The following is a 6,200-nucleotide window of genomic DNA, read 5'->3' on the forward strand; positions in this document are numbered from 1 at the left end:
TACTGTATTCCTTTGGTAAAATCATTTCCCCCTGTTTTTTCTTAATCCCTGTAGCCTTGCACATACGTATCTGTGTTTTTAAGAGCAGTAACCTCTTCCAGATATTACAGACTGACTTTGGTAGGAGAAGACCTTTACCAGTGAGTGGGGGCATACTATAGCATGCTATAACCTAGGTCTAGTGATGCAGGGGTGTGTGGCAGCAGTAGGTCTGGGGAGCATGATGTCTCCAGCTCAGGCTCCTGAGGGCCATAGTTTTGACAACTGCATGGATCTTAGCAAGCACTGCAGAGGGTCTGCAGTGGCTGCAAGGGCTGCTGGAGCCTCAGCAGTGCTTCTAGGGCTAATGGATAGGGATCAGGCTAGGTGGAGGTAGGGCTGGAGGGGAACCCTTTCTAGCTAGGAAGTTCCCTCTATGTGCTAAGCAATGCTGGCTTGAGGGATGGGATGATACTGCCAAAATATGCACTCTTAATGTTTCTAAAATTTCTTAAGTGGACTTCTGAGCTTTGTGAGAGTGCTATTGTTCATGGAAAGCTATTCAATTGTTGATCATTTTGTGGGGTGGTGGGAATAGAGTCTCCTACTTTGCCATTTTGGTGATGTCACTTCTGAGACCATTGTTTGTAAATAGAGTGTTCCTGAGTATAGCAATTTAGATTGGTAATTTGTTTTTCTTTTGGATCATCTAAAGCTTCATTCTACTCTATACTTGTATCTCTCTGTTTTTGAGGACTTAAATGTTAGTATAGATGTTGCTCAGTTGGAGGTTATGTGTACCAATTCTCTTAAACATTTTTTCTTTGTCAGGTTTCTACTATTTCTCATCATCTTAACAGGAATAATTAGGTTATGTTGTAGTAACATATAATCCAAATTTCAGAAGAATTAAATAAACAAAATTTATTTATTCTTACACTACACATTCTGTCCAGTTTTGCTGGGCCTCTGCTTATAATTGTTCAACTTCTCAAGTTGTTGAATGCCTCACTCTCTTATGCCACCACTTAAAAAATTTTTTTTTAACGTTTATTTATTTTTGAGAGAGAGAGAGAGAGAGAGAGACAGAGTGTGAATGGGAGAGGGGCAGAGAGAGAGGGAGACACAGAATCCAAAGCAGGCTCCAGGCTCTGAGCTGTCAGCACAGAGCCTGACATGGGGCTTGAACTCATGAACTGCTAGATCATGACCTGAGCTAAAGTTGGACGGTTAACTGACAGAACCACCCAGGTGCCCCAAGCTTTTATATATTTCTTTCTGGAAGTGCCACACATCATTCTTTTCACACTTCATTCAAAAGGCAGATCACAAGGTCATGATTAACTTCAAACAGGCAAGGAAGTATTGATATTTACATGTGTCCAGAGAAAACCAGAAATATTGCTGAACACTAGTCATGTCTACCACATCTATGATATGTCTGCAGATAAACTCGTTTTTATGTCTTACTTGAGTTTTGTTGGGTTTATTCACTTTAAGCATTAGTGTGTTTCATAAGTTCTGGAAAATTTATAGCAATATGTTTCAAATTTTGCTTCTGCTCATTTCTCTCTCTTTCTGTGTGTGTGTCTTTCTCTGTCTTCCTGTCTTCCCTCCCAATTTCACTTTAGTGTAAACCTTCTTGCTCCATTTATATTTCTGATCCTCTCTTCTGTATTTTTTGTTCTTTTGTTTCTCTGTGCAGTATTCTAGATAATTTCTTCTGACTTATTATTCAGATCAATAATTCTCTGTACCTGAATTTAATCTGATGAAAAAATTTTAATTTCGAAGTTCTTTTGGGTTTAAAATTTTTTTCTACACTTTTTTTTTAGTTCCTTGAAGATTCTTTAAGAGTGTATTTTTATTTCTTTAAATATAGTATGTATGGTTTTTATATAGCCTATATCTGATATATCTAATATTAGAAGTATTTACCCATTTCAGTAGTTTCTCTTGGTTATTGCTTAAAAATTGTTTTTAAATGTTTATTTTTGAGAAAGAGTGTGGGTGGGGGAGGGGCAGAGAGAGGGAGACACAGAATCTGAAGCAGGCTCCAGGCTCTGAGCTGTCAGCACGGAGCCTGACATGGGGCCCGAACCCACAGACCGCAAGATCATGACCTGAGCTGAAGTTGAATACTCAACCGACTGAGCTAACCAGGCACCCCTCTCTTGGTTATTGTTAATGGACTTCTGTTTCTTTGTGTGTCTGTTTATTCTTGACAATGTACTGGCCATTTTATTTATGATATTTATAGAAGTGATTTGAGGCCTAGCATGAAGGGAATTTCTTCTGCGAGGATTTAATTTTTCCCATGATTTTATAGCATTATTAGTGGTGGGCCACCTTAATACAAGTAGAAAACTGATATTATCTAGACAATCTAGAGATTCAAATACTAAATATACTTTTATACAAGGGCATGTCTATTTCAGTTGGTATCCCAGCTTATTGTGGAGACTGTTAGATGTCTCATCTGGGTATAGATTTGGATTTGATTTATGCCTCCTCACCATCAAAGGCCATGAGAAAGCCACATTTTCTTGTATAGGGTAATTCTATCCAGGCAAAAACATTGCATACTCCTGTGTTGCAATGAATTCCCATTTTCCCTTCAGATTTGGCCTGATTTTTCCTTCCTATCTTATCAGGTCTTTAATCTTTTAAGATCACTTTTAGTATGCTTTATTCCACTTTTTTTTTTAATTTTCAGCAGAACAGATAGCCTCAAATAACCGAACTTACTATTACTGAGAAAGTCTTCTGGAATTTTTTACAGTCATGAAATCATCCTCTTGCTTGTGTCACCAACTAGATATAAGCTGCCTGAAGGCAAAAACATTATCTTATTATTTTCTACATTTACAGCATTTAGCACAGGACCTGCTTCTCAATCAGTGTTATCATCATCATCATCATCATCATCATTATTTTTATGATGTTACTATTAATAACAGTTTCTTGTATACTTTTAGAATCCTATTTCAATGTATTACCTCATGTCAGACTTTTTAAAAAACTGAGTAAGCTTCATAGGATGCCTCCCTTCTTCTACTCTTTTACCTTCTTCCTATTTACTTCCATTTCCTTCCTAGAATGGACCTCCACAGGTGCTGTGGATTGAATTGTGCCCCTCCAAAATTCAGATGTTGCAACCCTAGTTCCCAATGTGACTGTCTTTGGAGATATGGTCTGTAGGAGGTAATTAAGGTTAAATTAAGTCATAAGAGTGGGGCCCTAATCCACCCTCATAACAAGAGAAGAGAGAGAGAGAATTATCTAGCTCCATCTTTCCCTGTGTACACATACTGAGAAAAAGTCATGTGAACACACAGTGAGATGCAGTGGCTTACAAACCAAGAGAAGAGGTCTCAGAATGAAAACTACCTTGCTAACACCTTGATCTTGGACTTTCCAAACTATAGAACTGTGACAAAATAAATTTCTGTTTCAGGCACCTAGTCTATGGTGTTTTGTTATGGCAGCCTGCCTGAGAAGACTAATAGCACACTAGGAGTCTTTCCAAGTTCAGCATCTTCCCAGATGTTTCCCTTTTTGATACACCACTTCTAACTTCCAGAGTGGAAGCATATGGAGCCAGGTATAGACCTGAGCAGTGCAAATGGGTACCCCAGGGACAAAGCCTTGATTATATTATGAGAAAAATTCTCATTTTGCTAACCCCAATTCAAAGCTAATGGAGATGATTCTAGGGCCTCAGAAAACCCACTTCTCTGTTCCTGACAGGAGAACAGGAACTTAGTCTACTAGATGACAAGCTGATATGACAAGAAAGAGGTGGTTTGGGTCCCAGTTCCAAGTAGGACCAAGATCACAGATTTGGTCACTTAGGAAGAAGTCTTATTTGGATGAAATGATTAAGCCACTCATATAAATCTCCATATTGTCCACCCTGCTATTTTCTGACCCTGGAGGGAAGCCCTAAATTAGTAGTATATTGCTATACAACAAATTACTGCCAAACTTGGAAGCTTAAAACAACAACTATCTAGGATCTCATAGTTTCTATGGGCCAGGAATCTGGGCATGGCTTTTCTGGTTCCTCTGATCTCTGATCTCTGATCTCTGATCTGGTTCCTCATGATCTCTCACAAGGTTGCAATTACCTTAAGGTTCAAATGAGACTGAATGCCACCCAAACTTATTTACTTGGTTATTGGCAGCATTCAGCCACTGGTGGAGTGTCTAACTTAGAGCCTCAGTCCCTTGCTGACTCTTGACTAGGCACCTCCCTCAGTTTCTTGTCATGTGGATCTCTCCACATGCAGCTCAAAATATGGCAGTTGGCTTCATCAGAGCAAACAAATGAGAGAGCAAGATGGGTCAATGAGAGAAACCAGCGTCCTCTTGGAACATCTCATCACTTTTACCAAATTCCATTGTTAGATGAATGTTACTGGGTTCAGGCCGCATTCAAGTGTGAGGGGGATTACATAAGCGTGTGAATATCAGGAAGCAGGAATAATCAGGACAGTTTAGAGGCTGCTTACCATGGTCCTCTCTTCTAAAGCTAGATGAGAGTCTTCTGCATGAGACAGAGAAGGAAAGGGAAGATTCTTCCACTGACCTCGGGGGCTGTGAACTGTAACTGAGATGGAGGAATTTGGGCCCCTACCAGCCTTATGCAAATCTACTGGGAGGGCAGTAGCACCTAGAGTCATCTGAAGGTCTGTCCTCATTGGTATGCATGGAGCTGAGTCTTACTGGCTTGTGAGAAATAATTGTGTATCTCTTCCAACTCCATGTTCAGTGATGCCACATTGGTAGCTTCAAATTGATCACAGTGTTTATAATACAGAAATCAACAAATGTTATACATGAAAGGTCCCCCTCACCCCTCCACCCTACCCAGAGAGCTCATTTTTTCATACTTACCAGAATACCACTGCACGGTCTCCTAAAATCTCCTGTGTCCTGTGTTCTGTGTATGTGTCTCTCTTGCAGCTTTGGAGCTGAGGCTGAAGAATGGGAGCCATTGCTGTGAGGGGCGAGTGGAAGTGAAATATCGTGGAAAATGGGTCATGGTGAAAGATGACACGTGGAACTTGGAGGCTGCAAATGTGGTGTGCAGACACCTGAAATGTGGAGATGCTCTTGAAGCTCCCAGAGGGGCTCATTTTGGATCAGGGGTTGGGCCTATTTGGTTTGCAGATTCTGTTTGTGAAGAGACAGAATCAACTCCTAATTACTGTAATTTTTCTCATATTCAAGACTACAGCAAGGAAGATGTTTTCCACAGTAAGGTTGCTGCAGTAGTCTGCTCAGGTAAGGCCTGTGTGGTCTGGTGGGGGATCCCCAGTAGGAGTAGCCTTGGTTTCATTCCCAGAATAACTAACAATGCAGGATCATGTATTTGGGTGAAGACACCAATCACACAGTGACTCCTAGAGTATTAGGTGCTCAAGGAAGCATAAGGACTTGCTTGGCCCTGGACAGTGAAGGCTCCACACCTATGGCTCACAGGCCATTCAGAGCTCTATGATCTGTCATAAAAAGTAGGAAGGTGGAGTCAAATGTTTCATACAGGTACAACCCAGAGATTGATGAAATAAGTTTCATCATAGTAGCTCTTTTGTTTTCTCTCATGAGATGGTCAGTCAGGTACAGACAAAAAAAGGGGACATGGGAGAGGTTCAGGGAAACAAAGTTTATTACACTTAAAGGTCCTAGAGAGGTGGAGTCACTTAATGTTGCAACAGAGCCACGGGAGAAGTGCTAGGGGAACAGGCTCAACCAAGCAGGTGGGGAGCCAAGAAACAGAATAATGACCTGTGGGCAAATGACCCTATTGGGGCTCCGGGTGGAGTACACGAGCAAAAGGCATAAGGGGATTTCATTGGTGCATTTGAATCTTACTAGGTCACACTCAGGGGAGGGATGGAAAGGGGAGTGGTGGCAGGTGTCAGCCTTATCTCACTGGTACACCTGGTCACCTGGGTGGTGGGCTCACAGCCTGTTTGTGAAGACATTGAGGCAGCAGGAAAATACAAATTAAAAAATTTATAACATAGTAGCTGGAGCAAAGGAAATACTAAGGGCAGTGAGGCCAAGAGAACCTGAGGTGACACATAATAAGTGCTCAGTAACGTCTAAGTGTATTTGACGTGTGCCAAGGTGGAGGCAGTAAAGACAGCAATGAAACTAGCATGTGAATGGGTGGTGTCATTATTTGTCAGAGATGTTTTCAGTTATCACAG

This window comes from Leopardus geoffroyi, chromosome B4 (assembly GCF_018350155.1).
Source record: "Leopardus geoffroyi isolate Oge1 chromosome B4, O.geoffroyi_Oge1_pat1.0, whole genome shotgun sequence".
NCBI lineage: Eukaryota > Metazoa > Chordata > Mammalia > Carnivora > Felidae > Leopardus > Leopardus geoffroyi.